The sequence below is a fragment of the Phyllostomus discolor genome, chromosome 2 (genome assembly GCF_004126475.2).
Source record: "Phyllostomus discolor isolate MPI-MPIP mPhyDis1 chromosome 2, mPhyDis1.pri.v3, whole genome shotgun sequence".
NCBI classification, from domain to species: domain Eukaryota; kingdom Metazoa; phylum Chordata; class Mammalia; order Chiroptera; family Phyllostomidae; genus Phyllostomus; species Phyllostomus discolor.
This window is the reverse complement of record NC_040904.2, coordinates 215,197,199-215,213,251: the sequence shown is the minus strand read 5'-3', so window position 1 is coordinate 215,213,251 and position 16,053 is coordinate 215,197,199. Positions and strand designations below refer to the sequence as shown.

At 59.6% G+C, this 16,053-nt stretch overlaps 1 long non-coding RNA gene across 1 annotated transcript; it reads left to right on the top strand.

The window, feature by feature from the left end:
* Positions 1-6,142: 6,142 nt before the first annotated feature.
* On the top strand, positions 6,143-11,912 carry LOC118499206. Its single transcript, XR_004901730.1, has 3 exons — positions 6,143-6,176; positions 8,375-8,473; positions 11,821-11,912. It is a non-coding gene; the product is annotated as an uncharacterized LOC118499206 (long non-coding RNA).
* Positions 11,913-16,053: the final 4,141 nt, after the last annotated feature.

Genomic DNA, 16,053 nt, shown 5'->3' with positions numbered 1-16,053 from the left:
CTCCGTGGGACAGGGCTGGCCCAAGCGGCGTGTGCGGTGAGGACTCACTGCTTCCCAGTCCGGTCAGCTCCGGGGAGGCTCGGGTTTCCCTGTGAAACCGAAAAGATGGTCAGGCAGCCCTGGCGGGTATGGCTCCGTTGGTTGGAGCATCATCGCCCCTTGAACGGAAGGCGCGTGGGTTCGATTCCCAGTCAGGGCGTGAAGGACAGGCAACCGACCGATGTTTCTCTTTCACATCTGTGTTTCTCTTCCCCTCTCTCTAAGAGCAGGAAACACGCCCTTGGGTGAGGACTTAAAAAAGGGGGAAGATACAGGGGCTATTCTTTCAGCCACTGCCCGAGGGGCTGCGGGCTGAGCCCCGGGCCCAGGTGCAATTCAGAACCAACCCAAGAAGCTTCTGGAACCTCAAGGTCTCCCGAACAACCTTCCTTCCCTTCGGAAATGAGCAGAAATGTGCACACAGACATTCCTCGAAGGGTTGCCGGGAACAGGGAGAACGGGAAGTCATGGGAAACGCGTGGCCAATCATGAGCAGCCAGCGAAGGGAATCCACCAGATGGAATATTACGCAGTCGTTAAAAATCAACTCGTAGAACAGTATCTTCTCAGGTGCAGAACGGGCCGTGATAAACCATTTAGTGGAGCCAGCAGGAGACAAGATGATACAAGTAATAAGACGCTAAGGTGGTCATTTTTTGTTTCAAATTGTGCTCTTCGTGGGGGCTGGGCGAAGGGTTCCCACGGGCTGTCTCTGAGGGCGGTTCCACAGGTGACTGACAGCTTTTTCCTCCTTTTACACGGAGTGAAAATGTTCTAAAATTAGCACGTGACATCAGTGCTGGGACAGAACAATCCGTGCAGAGGAATGGTCATGCCTCCCGCGTGGAGCTGCCCGCGGGGCTCCACGGCCTGGGCACGTGGCTTGGACACGTGCGGGGGACCGGGCCAGCACGCTGGTGTCAGGCCCTGGCAGCCCCTGGGGCCTGCCCGCGGCGAGGCCCTGCGCTCAGGAGTGCCCGAGCTTGGTTTGCCGAGCCGTTGTAACCGTCCTGACGTTCTTGATCGCTTTGGATTCAGAATCAAAAGAGCCCCACAGTTGGAGTCCACACGGGGCCCTGCAGACGAAGGAGCGGGTCCAGGTCCAGGGCCTCGGGCTCTGCGTGTCGGGACCTTCCTCTCCGGTTTCCTAAACGCGACGCCAGCTTTTGGTGCTGTGTGAGTTTTACCTCCCACTCGGAGATTCCCTCTCTTCTTATCGCAACCTGTGCCGTCGGCAAAGATGGGAAATGAGGGAGGGGGGTTTGTAAAAGCATGCCTCGATCGCTCGCAGCCCTTTCCCCGGAGTCTGAACTCGGCCCCTCGTCACGTTGTTGGCACCCTCTCACCGGGGGTGTGTTTTCGCCGGTGAGACCGGACGCTACTGCCGTGGACCTGTCCCATGTCCGGTCCTGCCAGTAAAGACTCGGGCATCCCTGGGAAGCCTCCTCCTGCAGCTTCTGCTGCAACTCCACTGCCACGGAGGTGGTGAGCTGCTCATCTCTGGGGGCATCCAACAGAGGCTGCACAGCCAGCAGCAGGAGCACTGTGCAGAAAACACCGTCTCCGAGAATAGAAAATTAATTCGGAGAGCCTCATCCTGGTATTGCAAGGTCACAGGGCACCCGGCAGCTCCGCGAGGAAGGGCCTGTGTCGCGCTTAGCTCTCCATCTGCAGCGCCCGGCATGGAGCTGCAGGCAGAAGGGAGAGGCGCGGGGACTTCCTTTTAGGATGAGAGAGAGGCCGCAGGAGTGGGGAGAGGCAAGCCGCTGCACGCTGACGGGAGATGCGAGGGGGCCGCTCCCGAGCTGCCCCAGGAGCAGGTGACGGATGAGAGAGGCCGGGGCCCACGGCACACCCCGACTGCAGCGAGAGAGCAGCAGCGAACCGCGACCGAGGGCCCACTGCGTGCTGGTGCCACACTGCGTGTTCCCACAGGCCTCACGGTTCTCCTGATATTTGCCCGGAGTGAGGCAGCAAGACCTCAGAGAGGGGAGGTCACTGTCCCGGGGCCACCCCGCAGGCAGGAGGCAGTGAGAGGGGTGGGGAGGGGTGGGCCTGGCTCCCCGCACGGTGGCCCCACTGCACAACGCCCAAGCTTTCGTGACTTGCAGCGATGCTACCTCCTGGGAGGCAGAGAAAGGTGAAGTTCAGGTTCACTTTCTGCTTCCCACCTTTCCTTTGGCCCACACGGGCACCAGGCACAGCTGGAGCGGGCACGGGGGCTTCCCAGAGGGTCTGCAGATGGGGCAATGGGACCCCTCCTTCGGGCAGATTCTAACTTCACGTCAGCGTAGGCACGCAGATCTGGCCTGAAAGAGGCAAGCCGGCCTCCGCCACCCGGAGGACTTGGGGTGCGGAAGCCAAGGCGTCCCTGAGATGTGGGCGCAGGAGGTGCAAACCCTGCTCTCTCGCTGGGCCCAGATCTATGGGGCTTCCTTCTCAAGCCTGGGCTGGAACGGGGGCACCCCAAAACCTGCCTCTCTTTTGACACTAACCACCGTGTGTGCACGGGGCGTCGTGACCTGAGGGGCCACGGGCTGGGCTCTACCTCCTTGGGCCTTGAAGTGTTTCCCATTCTGGGACCTTCGGTGCACGAACCTGGATTTCCCTGCCCTGCAGAGTCGGAAGCGCCGGGACCTTAGACATTCATGCTCTCGGCGGCAACTGGTAGGAGCTGACACGTGGGCTCCCTACCAGTGAGGGACTAGGCTCTCTCTTCTCACCGTCCAGCAAACTGTACCCCGCCCTGGCGCACTGCCTGTTTGAGGTCCCTGCTGCAGTGCCCAAGGCACAGAGGGGGTGACCCGCCCAGGCCCTGGCTGGCCCGCACCCTCTCGCTGCGCTGTGGGCACTCCCACTCCCACCCTGTGGCCTCCCACAGAGCAGGACTCTGAGTGCAGGGGTCTGGAGGAGGTTAGGGGTGGACTCTGGAAGGTTGGGGAGCCAGCCACTGCTGCTCGGGCAGTCCCTGCTGTGTTTGGGGACCATCCAGTTAAACTCGGATCCCCAGGCCCAGGCCCAGGGAAGTGAGCCCTGCGGGAGCTTCCGAGGCTCTGCCCCCACCCTTGTAGGGGGGTTTCCCTGCTCCGGGGGTGTCCCCCAGGGACCAGGCCATGCACAGCAGCCGAGGGAGGGACGTGGGTGGAGAGAAACCAGCTGGGGGTGCGGGCTGAGCCTGGGCCCGTGGGCAGAGGCAGCGGGGCGTCCCTGTCCCTGCTCTCCGGGGCGGGGCCCCCGGTGCTGGGCCGTCTGTCCGCCACAGGCACCGCTCACGGCTGCCGTGTCGTGTCCCCAAGCTCCAGCTGCGGTGGCGTGGCGGCGTGGCTTCCCTGGCACACTCACCCTCCAGGCAGAGCGATGGGGCGGTGGGCGCCAGGGCTCCTGCTCAGGAGGGTCCCCCAGGACCCATTCAGGGAAGCCACCCAGACAGCCGGAAACCCCCAGGACCCGCTCCCCTGGCAGCAGGAGAGGGCCTGGCGGGCAGGTGGGGGCCCCTTGCCCTGGCAGGCGCCGAACCTCGTGTGAAGCTGGGAGGCCTGGGACGGGTACCACCTGGAAGCCGACTGGCACCGGCGCCCCATCCTTCCCTCCAGCCAGAGCGGGGGGACGGGCTCGCAGGACCAGGGAAGGAAGAAAGCCAGGGCGGGCTTCGTTCCCCTTTAAGAGCCCCGATGGCCGCCGCCCAGACCGGGCAGCCAGCCGGGGGAGGGAGAACGTGGGGCAGGCGCCCTCCCGAACTTCCCGAGTCTTTGTTCTGAGGAGGAGGAGGCCGGCGTGCTCGCCCCGGGGCGCCCCCTCCTGGCCCGAGCCCCGCACCCCGGCTGGCCAGGGCCCGACCCCGCCGGCCGCGCCGGTGCCCCGTGCCCGCGTGGGCGGGACAGTGAGCGCCACTTACCAGGTTGTCAGGGTCCCCGCGCCTGGCGGTGGCAGCGCAGTCAAGTTCACGTCCGGCCCTCGGACTGTCCGAGGTCCGGGGGCGGCCGGGCCGGGCCACGAGGGGTCGCACCCCAGGGGTTACCGCCGCGCCCGGCCCCAGTCGGCCGGGCGGCGCTGCGGTCACCCTGGCCCGGCGACCCCAACTTTCCGCACAGTCTCGGCGCTGGAAGTTTCCCGGCCTCGCGGGCGCTGGGCTGGGTCCCAGCGGCGACGTCCTTGCTGGCAACAAAGAGGGAGCGCGGCTGGGAGAGGGGAGCGGAGAGAGACAGACGGGGGAGCCGGGTGGCCGCTCAGGCGTCCCGGGGACGGGGAATTCCACCCAGAAGCTTCGGGGCTTGTCTTTCCTCAAGGGGCAAACCAGCACCCCATGGGACCTGGCGGCCCGGGGCTCGGCCCCTTGGGGAGACACACTCACTCCCTGGCACCTGCCCGAGTTTCAGAGCCCCCACCAAAGCACGTGGGCAGCTCCGGGGGGCAGGCGGGAAGGTGGGCGCAGAGGCTCCCTGACAGGTGGCTGGCGCTCAGGGCGGGGCCCCGCCTGGGGTGGGGGCAGGCCCAGGGCTTCCTCTGGTCTCACCCACTGGGTGCAGGAGTGATGACCCTGGGTCCCTGTTCCCGAGCCAGGGACAGTGGCACCCCCGGTGTGCAGGCCCTGGGGACGAGCCAGGGGGATCTGAGTGGTGGCCGAGTCCAGGGCAGAGGCTGTGAGGGCGGTTCCGGCTCGGGAGCAGGAGCGGGGGCGGGCGCGGGGCACCACACTGGCCCGAGGATGTGTGGGCCTAGCCGCCCTTCCCTGCAGGACACGTTGCTGGGGAGGACACTGGGCCCCAGGCCTGACTCCAGGGGCTGTTTCGGGCTGGGAGGGCGGGCTGTTTGTTTTCTAAAGAAAAATGAGCAAGTGGGCTGGGGAGGCCAGGGCGAGGGGTGCAGTGGGTGGGGGGAAGCGGGGAATATGTTGCTTCTTGTTCCGAAAAAGGGGGGTAATGCCTCAGAGCGCTGGATGGGCTGCCTGAGTGGGAATGGATTTTCCCTTCCAGCGATGTCTCCGGTGAGACCCGCCTGCCGTGGGTCCAGACTTCCCTATGTGGTCCGTGGGAGAGGCTGCAGCCCCGGGGGTCCTGGCGGGTCTGTTCGTCCACCCAGGGGCCCCTGGAACCTGGCGTGAGGACCTAGAGATGGAGGCGGGCTGCCGGGCCAAGGGGCTGGCAGGAGAGGCGCATGGAGCTGGTGTTCGAAGCCTCGGATGCCGGTCCGGCCAGCTCACCTGCAGAGGCCCGCATCCCCGGTGCCCACACGGGCCTCGCCTGGGGGACAGTCCCCTTGCCGGCGGGTGCTCTCCCGCAGGGGGTGGGATGAGGGTGCTGACCGTGTCTCCACAGGAGAAAGCTCAGACGTCAGCTCATCTTTCTCTCAAGACCGGGACCGGGAGGCCACGCCTGCCCCAGCAGGGCCCCTGCAGCTCCCAGACTCTGGGTGCTGGGGGTGACACTTCATGAGCACATGTGAGAAGTGTCCCCCCTCTTTGCAGAGGGGAGCCCGTCAGGGGGACCCGGCCCTTGCCCAGGAAGGGAGGCCTGCCTGCTGGCTCCCATGGCGTCCTCCCCAGGCTTCCACCCCCGAGCTGCCTCTGCTTTATTTCCGGGACGAGAGGGAGCCCGGGGACCACACCCCTTTCAGAAGCTCACAGCCACGTGCTTCTGTCCCCGCCATGGTCACCGGTGTCCCTGCTGGCCCTGTCTCAACATTTCTAGCCCTTCCCCAACGAGGGGACCTGCTTTTTCATTTTGCCCCGGGCCCTGAAAATTGCGTAGCTGAAACTTACTTTGACTGACCATTGCGTAACCAGATTGTAAAGCTTAAAAAAATGATTTATGCATATATTGTTTCCTAGATTCCGCTCGCGGAGATAATTCCAGAGTCCACGTACACAAGATAAAAATAGTTTAATCGAAGATCGCTGCCTTTAGGGGAAACGTGCACCCTGAAGAGGCCGATGTTGTTCTGGAAATAACGCAGCTCTGAGTCAGGGGCATCCATGCTCAGCCGTCTCGGGCCTCGGTTCCCAAGTGCGGGGGGCGGGGGGGGGGGACAGCTCCTGCCTGTGGGGTCCTCGGAGGAGCCAGGAGGGTGGAGCGACCTGGCACACACCAGGCTCAGAGTCCTCTGGATCGTCACGGCTGTCACCTAACGTGAAGGCTCAGGTACAGAAGGACTACATTTAATATTAGTATGTTGTATCTCGTCTAAGTATGCGAGCAATGCCCGCCGTGACAGAAAACCCTGGAACACCAAGGGAGGGAGAGGGGGGGAGCAAGCATTTCCCTCTCAGCCCCTCCCTTCAGAGCCTTCGGCCAGTCCCACGGCAGCCTGGCTCCTTTACAGCGACCAAAAGAGGCGTGCACACACGTTACATTTTTACAATTTTCTTCTCTTACATCATTGACTTGTTTTTAAATGGAAATGCTGGTGAGGCCCGCTGGAGCCTCTGAGCAGGACTGGTGACCCCTGGGTCACGAACTAGTCTCAAGCGGCCACCCCTGGCCAGCAGCATCGCACGCAGGTACGACCCTCGGCCTGAGCCACCTGTTTACAAGGACCACACACATGCACGACGCCCCACCATCACGGAAGCACCGGCGACGAGAACCCCACGTCACCCGTCTCCTTAACTTGCTGCTGCCTGATCTTTCCCATTTATGTCTTGGTTTAAAAAATGTATTTTAACAGTTTGGAGCTCTTATTTTTAATTTCCGCAGTCTGCTGTAGAATCTGCTCGGCCGGGGGCGGGGGAAGGAGACCGCCCCTGTCGGGTCTCCTGCACAGTGGCCTTTCGAGGCCAACTGGCCGGAGAGAGGGGGCCAGCGGCAGGGGTCCGATGCAGGGCTCCCAGCAGCTCCGAATGGGTGGGCAGAGCCCTGTCCTCAGAGAAGATCACTCTGTGTAAGCGCTGACCCCAGCGGACGGGCGCCCTGGGTGTGCCACAGGCTGTCCGTCGCGCCAGAACCCACCACAGCAGACGGCAGGTGGAGGAGAGATACGGCCCGGAGCCCCCCACCCACACTCCCCTAGTGAGCCACCTGAGCTCCGCACCCCCGGAACCGACACTGGCAGGCGGGAGAACCCAGGCCCGGGGGCAAGGCTTAGCTTCAGCGGCTGCCAGCTCAGTCAGTGGGTCCGAGCCAGTCCCTTCTCTCAGTGTCCCCGGATCTGGAGAGGGTGGTGGTGGTAAGGGTAGCCCCAACCCCACAGGGCCATGGTGTGCTGTAGCTCAGGAGTGCATGGGGTCTGCCCACCCCTCAGACCCCCAGCCCCGGCCAGTCTCCCCAAGGGGGTCTCCTCCGGAAGAGAAAGATCCCGTGCACCACCCCTCCACTGGGGCAGGCGGGAGGCTGGCACCCTCCGGAGGCCTGCACGGGGCCCAAGGTCGTGTCCCTCCAAACGGGACCCCCAAGCTGGCCCAGCGGGCATGGCAGCCCCTGAGACTGACCCCACACAGAAACCACAGAAACGGGCTGGGAAGGAGCCTGCCCCATGCACCCCCATGGCCCGCTGCCCCCGCCGGGCAGGCCTCTCTGGCTGGACCCGGTGCCCTGGCCACCCTGTCCTAGAGCCCGGGTGAGAGTCTCCCGCTGGCTGGAATAAAGGAAAAGAGATACGTTTGTCTTTATTTCACCTGTTTATAAAAAGAAAAGTGCTTGCTAGAGAACATGTGGAAGTACAGAAAAGCACAGAAAAGAAAAAAAAATTAGCCACGAGATAATTACTGGGTACGTGTGGCTGGAAGTCCCTCTGGCACCGTCTCCGAGTCGCGTGCGTGGAGGTGCTGTGTGCGCGTGACCACGCTCTCGGCTGCTTCACCGTCTTCCCGGTGCCTTGCGAGCGTTGCACGCCATTAAATAGTATCCCCTACAGGATTTGAAAATAAAGTGTAAACACCAATTCAGTTTGCAGATCAACTTCATTGAGGAATAATTTCCTGGCGCGGTCCCTTTCCCTGGTGCTGTCAGGTGAGTTGTGACGATGTGACGAACAGACACACTCTGTAAGCACCACCACAATCAAGAAAGAAAACACCCACCCCACCCCTAATGTCCCCCACGGCCCCTGCGGGCAGTCCCCTGCCCAGGCCCCAGGGCCCCGCAGTCCGAACCCCATCTCTGCCCTAGTCTTACCTGTATCACATGGGGTCCGAGCGTGAACACCCGTCCCGCAAAACTGACATGCATCCCGGGACTGAGCTAATCAATACTGCCTTTGGTATTGATTTATAATATCCCATTCTATATGGCTAGCTCTCTTCACCTGCTTCTCTGCTGGCAGACAGTTGGGTTGTTTCTGGTGGTTTGGCTATGGTGAGTAGAGGTTAGTGAATGCTAATTTTTAAAAAAATTCTAACCAGCATCATCACTGGCCCAGGCTGAGGCCTGGCCACCCAGTGGGCGTGGCCTGTGACTGTGGGCCTGGAGCCCCAAAAGCCACGGAGCAGCCCCTCCCACAGGTGGGTTACAGCGCCTGTCACTGGTGTGGCACACACAGTCCCTTCTGAGGTTTTGCTGTTACACATGACGCTGCCCGGACTGTCCTCGTGCCGACGCCCCGCTGAGCGGCCCACTCTTCTGCATCTGCCCCTCCTGTGAAGGAGGGTGGGCACTGCGGCCCCCACCGTCCAGGTGGGAAGGCCGAGGGCTGAGGTGACCGGCCGGGGGCCACACAGCGGTTGAGGGGGACAGGCGGGAGGAAACCAGCCTCCCAGGCCGGCACTCTCCCAGGGCAGCCTCCTGCCTCACTCTCACACAGTTGCCCGCGTCCGAAACACTCGGAATTTTCCCACAAAGATTTCCGTGAAAATCAAATCGTGGGCCGGCCAACAAAAGGCGGCCTCGTGTTAACTAGCCTGGCTGTGCTCTCGTTCACCCGCCCAGCTGGGGCATGTGTGACTGTGTGTGTTTTTATTTGCACACGCACTGGCACTCACGCCCACCAACACCAGTGGAGGCCCGTCTAGACAACTGGATGCACACGCTCCCCCCAGACCCCCTCGGAGCTGAGCCAGGAGCCACATAGGCCCCAGCTTCGCTTCCACACACCTGCTCAGCAGACTTGGCCCTGAGGACGTCATGTTATCTCCCAAACCAACTCTCCCCTAGAGGACAAAGGTCAGGCTGCTGGGCGACACAAAAGAGTGATCCGGCCCGAGTCGCTGCTCTCGGAGAAGAGCCGCAGCCAGTCTGGGGGGGCTGAGCCCTGGCACGGGTCCAGCGCCCAGAAGAGGACGGGGGATGTAGACGTGCTCCTTGGAGTGTGTGTGGGGGGGGCTAGGTGTTTGTAGGGGTCTCCGAGGCCACTCCGGGGCTGTGACAATAGCTCAGCATTGAAGGAAGTTTGATTGATTCTCACTCATTGGCTCCTCTGAGTCTGACAGGGCTACCCCCGGGTCTTAAGTAATCCTCAACAAGCAGAGATTGGTATCCCCATGTTACAGATGAGAACCCAAAGGCCCAGAGAGGTTAAGAACCTTCCTGAGGTCACACAGCCCTCTGCAGACATTAGAGAGGTCTGTGCCCCGTGTGTGGTTAGCCCGTCCCAAGGAAGCTGGCTCAGGGGGAACACGAGATGACTCTCAAGTCCTGCCAGGGTCCTGGGGGGCTTCCTTCCTGGGACCACACCCCAGCCCCACCCCACGACTGAGCGGCCCCATTAAAAGTCCAGTCTGTTCCTTCCTGCATTTAAGAAAGCGGTGTTGTCCCCTGAGTTGGACCTAAGAAGAATCACCTCCTCTCGGTCCTGGGTCTCAGGCCTCCTTGCTCTTAAAGCCAGGAGGCCTCAGGAGGCCTTTGTCCACGCAAGAAGAAACCAGGAAAGGAAGAGCCCATTCTTGCAGAAAACATGTGTTTTCTGTTTACAGAGGGGCCTATCCAGTTCCCATGCTTTGTTCTTTAATATGGAGCCAAGAAAAAAAAATCAAATGTGCAGCTTCCTCTCCGAGGTACGTTGGAGGCTGGAAAATCTGGACCGCTGTGGGCACACTGTGCTGGCCGGGAGCCGGCCTGGTCAAGGCCTTGTGCCCTGACTGCTGCCAGCATCCAGCATCACCTGACCTTCTCATACCAACCTGGGAAGCCACGTGGAGAGCCCAAGTGCCTCCCGGGTGCCTCCCAGGGAGGCGGTGGGTGGAGAGGAGAGGGGCAGGGGGCCTCCGGGTAGCTGGGGTTTGGTTTCTTCAGCAGGATCTGTGCGTGTCTCTGTGTGTGATGCCCTGGGGTGCTCGCACGCACTTCCCGGCCCTGCGCACCGGCTTGGCCCACGTGCCATCCTGGGCTCACCCACTTTGCCTCTTGTCAGATGCTGCATGCAGGGTGTCTTTTCCCGTCACTGGAGCAGAGGGACCCTGGGTAATGGAAAGGTGGGTGCTAACTGGGCACAGATTTCCAAGCTCCCGGGGGTAGAGCCCGTGGATGCTGGGCACCCTGAGAGTGAGCAGAGGGGTTTAACTCTGGCAGGGGGGAGGATGAAGCAGCAGCGCTCTAAGGTGAGGAACAGAGCTGGCGGCCAGCTGGCCCACCGAAAGGAAATTGCCATCACATCACCAGGTCAGCGCTGAGTGTAAAAGTGGGGGCGCAGAATCAGGGATCTGGCGCCAAGCGCAGGCTGTGCGCCCCTGCTCTGGAGTGGCCCTGGACAAGCCGGCGCCAATCTCGGGCCCCGCGCCGGGAGAGGTGACTCAATGAAGCTGCTCTAGGGAGTGACGAGATGACACAGGGCATGCGTCCCAGGCCTGCCTGGCACTGGGTTTCAATAAACGATTTCTGGGACTTCCAACTTCTTTGAGGCGGGACTCGAACTTGCAGCTTAGGCCCCAGTCACTGCCAAAGGCGGAAGGAGCCAGGACAGACCTGGCTCCCTGGGCCTGGCTTCCTCGCCGAAAAGAGAGGATGACAGCGGTCACCGAGGCAGAAAGGGAGCCTCGCGTCCCGCCTGCCACTGGGAAGGGCCAGTCCCGCACACCGCGCTTTGATCCTCCCGCCTTTTTTCCGGGACGAGCAGGCCTAGGGCGCGCGTCCCGGGGGACCCACTGGCCCGTCCCTCTGGGATTTCTGAACCCTCCCCCGCCCCCGCCTGTGAGATCTCCAAGGCTGCCCCCGCACGCACCCGCGCACCTGGGGGCGGGAGTGGGGGGGGGGGAAGGAATGAGGAAGACAGGAGGAAGTGCGCGCAGGACCTCTTCCCGGAGCCGCGCCCTTCCGCGGCAGCGCTCGGGAGCCTTGACCTTGCAGGCCGCCCGCCCTTCCGTCCCGCTCCGGAAGCCAGGCGGCGCGGACGCAGCGTGGCGGCGAGGGGGCGGGGCCGGGAGAGGCCTTACGTGCCCCGGGGCGGGGCCTCTGCGCGCTTGGCTCCGGAAGCCCGGGCAAGCCGCTGGAGCGCAGCGCGGGAGCCCGAGAGGGAAGCGGGGGTGGCGTGACTCTGGGCGTGGCCTGTTCTCCCTAGGGGCGGGGCGTCTGGCAGCGGTCTCCAATGCCTGGGCGGCGGGCGTGCGGACGTAATGTCGCAGTCCAAGGGGCGGGATCCGGGCGGAGCCTTAGCGGCCATAGGCGGGGGGAGGGGGGTCGCCCGGGCTGGTGGCCCAGGAGCCCCGGGAAGGCACTGCGGTGCTAGGGGCGGAGCTCTGTGCGGCCCACGCCGCCGCGTTGCCTCGTTTCCGTGTCCCGGGCTCTCTGTCTTGACCTGCGTGGCCTTTGCTGGCGTACCAGAGACATTTCAGTTAAATTTTATCTAATGCACATTTTTGTTACTTTAGACCATCATGTTTTAAAGTTTGATAATTATTTTTTCCTCCTCCCCAACCAGATAACCAGGCAGTGGACAATTTGGAAAACGTAGGCGTGGACACATAAAAATGAGAAATCTTTCGGAATCTCACAGCCGTCAGCTCAGAGTGGGCTCTGGTCTTGAGTCTTTTTTTGTAAATAGATTTTTATTAACATTATGACTGCAATGCCATACATTTTCCTTTTTTACACAATTACACCTTTGAAATAAAAATGGTATCGTACTATACACCGTGTTTTGCAACATTCTGCTTTTGTGTGTGGCTATGTTACAAATGTCCCCACATCGACAAGCGCTCACCTACAGTGTTACTTACAATGTAAGTAACAATGTCACCTACAATGTAATCACACAGCCCAGCATTGGTGGGTCAGCGTCTTAACCTGTTTGCTGTGATTGGACATGCATGGTCCCAGTTTCCATTTTTTCTGTCCTTTCACGGTGCACATCCTTGTAGCTAAACACTTGTGCACGTTCATGAAAATCCCTTATAAATCCGTAGGTGTGGAGTTGCTGAGTCGAAGAATATAATCACTAACACTTCCTGTCTCCTCTTCTTTATGTTTCCCAAATATAAAAATAAATAAATGTTTTAACAAAGGATATGACCCAAGAACACAAAAAATTATCTCGTAATCAAATTATATAAAGAACTCAGCTTAATGAGAAATCCAATTAAAAAGAGGGCAAAGGACTTAAATGGACATTTCTCCAAAGATGGTATACAAATGGCCAATAAACACATGAAAAGATGCTCAACATCACTGATCATTAAGAAAATGCAAATCAAAACCACAATGAAATACCACCTCACGCCTATGAAGAAGGCTATTAACAATACACAAAACAATAAGCATTGCTGAGGATGTAAAGAAGTGAGAACCCTGGTGCATTGTTAATGGGTATGCAAAATGGTGCAGCCGCTGTGGAAAACAGGATGGCAGTTCCTCGAAAAACTAAACACAGAGTTATCACACAACTCAACAATTCCACTCCTAGCTGGGCGTCTGAAAGAACGAAAGCAGGAACTTCAACAGGGAGTTATGCATCCAGGTTCAGAGTAGAATTATTCACAATGCACAAAGGGCAGAAATAAGTCAAACGTCCATCAACAGACGAGTAAACAAAATGCAGCCTATACATAAAATGGAATATTATTCAGCCTTTAAAATGAATGAAATTCCTTGCTACAACATACTACGACATGGATGGATCCTGAAAACATTACGCTAAGTGGGATAAACTAGACACAAAAAGATAAATATCAAATGATCCCACTTATATGAAGTACCTACATTAGTCCAATTCAAATTCACAGAGGCCACCCTGGCTGGCATAGCTCAGTGGATTGAGCTCGGGCTGCGAACCAAAGTGTCGCAGGTTCGATTCCAAGTCAGGCCACATACCTGGGTTGCAGGCCACGGCCCCCAGCAGTTGCACATTGATGTTTCTCTCTCTCTCTCTCTCTCTCTTTCTCTCTCTCTCTCTCTCTCCCCCCCTCCCTTCCCTCTCTAAAAATAAATAAATAAAATCTTTTAAAAAAAATCACAGAGGCCAAAAGTAGAATGGTGGTTATCAGGGGTAGGAGGGAGGGAAGAATGAGGAGTCACCCCTGGCTGGTGTGGCACAGTGGATTGATCGCTGGCCTGCAAACCAAAAGATCACTGGTTCAAATCCTGGTCAGGTCCCATGCCTGGGTTGTGGGCCAGGTCTCCAATTGGGGGCGTGCAAGAGGCAACAGATGGATGTTTCTCTCCCTCTCTTTCTCCCTTCATTCCCCTCTCTCTAAAAATAAACAAAATCTCATTTTAAAAAAGAATGGGGAGTTAGTGTTTAATGGGTACAGAGCTTCAGTTTGAGATGATGGAAAAGTTGGGGAACAGAGTGGTGCTGATTACAAATAGGTGACTGTGTTTATCTGTATTTAATGCTGCTGAAATAGTACGTGGTACATTTAATGTTATGGATACCACACTGACAAAAAGACATCTCTGTTGGGGGAAAGACTTCTCTCAGATGCCCATTGGGTGAGAAGAAGCCTGCATGTGTAGCAAGCTCTGGGGGTGACCCTGCCCAGGCGGTCAGGGACAGCCCTTCTTGGGGGCCCTGCTCGGAGGAAACAGGGGCCAAGCCACACCTCCCACATCCAGCATTTTCCATAATAATTTCCAAGCTGCGAGAGAGAAACCTGCTTTGAGGAAGCCGTGAGTCACTGCGGATCTTTTATCTGAACTTGGTCTTTTCTTTCTGGGCCATTGAAACACACACACACACACACACACACACACACACTTGACTCTCTTTTCCTTAACTGCAAACACAATATGCGCTCATTGTCAACGATGTTGCCAATGCAGAAAGGCGCCCATGAGAAAATAAATACAGAGAATCCCAACTCAGAGCGGACGCGGCTGACATTCGGAGACGTGCGTCGTTATCGCCCCGCCTTCCCCCTCTGCTCACGGTACGTCCTGAAACCCGGCGGCCACACCTCCTGTTTCATGGCTGCATCTTCACGCATGCGCAATGAACAATTCACCTGCCGCAAGAGAGAAGCACCGACGGTCTGCCTCCTGTTTGTGCCAGACTGGGGAGGACTGGGGGTCGCTCGTGCGCCTCCGGACGGTGGTGGCGGGGCGTTGCGAACCCTGGCACTGGGACGGGGGATCGAACCCAACACCTGGGTATGTGACTTGACTGGGAATCCAACCCTCAACCTTCCCATTACAGGACGACGCTCCTGTAACCCACGGAGCCACCTGGCCAGGGCTCTATAGCCCACCTTTTAACAACTGCAGGAGCATCTGTGGCTCAGGGGTCCCCTAGGTAGCCTTCACCTTGCCCCCCATCGCGGGCAGGCTGGGTTATTTCCGATGTGCTGCTGTGAGCACCCGCAGCCCAGCTCCGGTAATTCCCTCCAGGAGCCCCTGGGAGAGCGACTGTAATGCAGAGTGCTTGCTTTTTAAAGGCGCTTGACCACACCGCCAGCTGGCCCTCCAGGAAGGGTGAGCGCTGTATTCCAGCACCAGCAGCCGCGAGTGTGTGAAGGTGTGGTTTTTAGGTAGAGACGGCTCAGCTCTACCCAGCAGGAGGCCTGTCGCAGCAGGGCCCCCACTGCTCCTGCGCCTGCTGGGGACACACTGTTTTCGACTTCGCACAACAACCTGAAAGGGGGGGGGGGCTGGGGGGCAAGGGGAGGCCTGACTCTGAGCTCTGTGGCCCTGGCCCCATGGCCCCTGACCCTGGGGAAGGCTGATGGCTACTTGCCCCTGGAGGCCACTGAGTTCTTTTCACTGCTTGTTTGTTGGTGGGCTGTTTGGACTGCCTCCAGGGCAGGGTGGGCAGAGCCCTCCGACTCGCCCCCAGGCCCACCCGGCTCTTCACCGGGGCTTGGAGGGCGGTCCACCATCGTAGGGTCAACAGTCTCGGCGCTTTTCCGCTGTGAAGCAGGACTGCTCCATGGAGCCATCCCACCCGGGCCCACCCCAACCCCAGAAGTCTCCTCTATCAGGACCCCCATCACGCCAACACAGGGTGTCTTGTGTGACCCTGCCATGGCCACTGCTCTTGGCCTAGTCACATAGGGGCTCAGCCGAAAACCTGAGGTCCCCTTGGGGCACCCTCTGCACATTCATGCATCCTGGCTGCGAGCAAAGCCGCCAGGGACACCAGAGACACAAAGTCCTGGCTGTCCTTCCTCCGAGGCCCCATACTCATAATCAGCCCACCCCCCACCCCCCGGGCCACAGCCCTCACCCAGACACTCACCTCCCTAACTGCTGCCAGCCCCTACCCTTCTTAAAACCCTCTGATGCCCCATGTGCCTGCTTACCTCTCATGCCTCTTCCCCCACGCTTTCCGCGTCGCTGCCTCCCATTTCCCCCACCACGTGCTGTTCCCTCTGAAGAGGATGCTCTTCCCATCTGCACTGCCTCCCCAGCTTCCGCCCTTCCTCCTGCTGTAATAACAAAGTAGCTAATGTTATTACGCACGTACCAGCACAAGTCTCAGCTCAGCTACCACCGCCTCCAAGAAGCTCTCCAGGATTGATCCTGTGGCAATGGCAAGCCACCCCTGCAGCACCCAACCGTTCCAGCCTTGGTAACAAGTCTTGCATCGCAGCCCCCCTGGGCCGTGAGCTTCCGGAGAGCCAGGCCCTGAGTCTTTGGGGTCCTCATAGCCCAGCACGGGGCTTGCTGCCAGTGCGATGTCTGTCCTGTTCAGGGGGAGCAAGTGCAGGACCGCACGGCC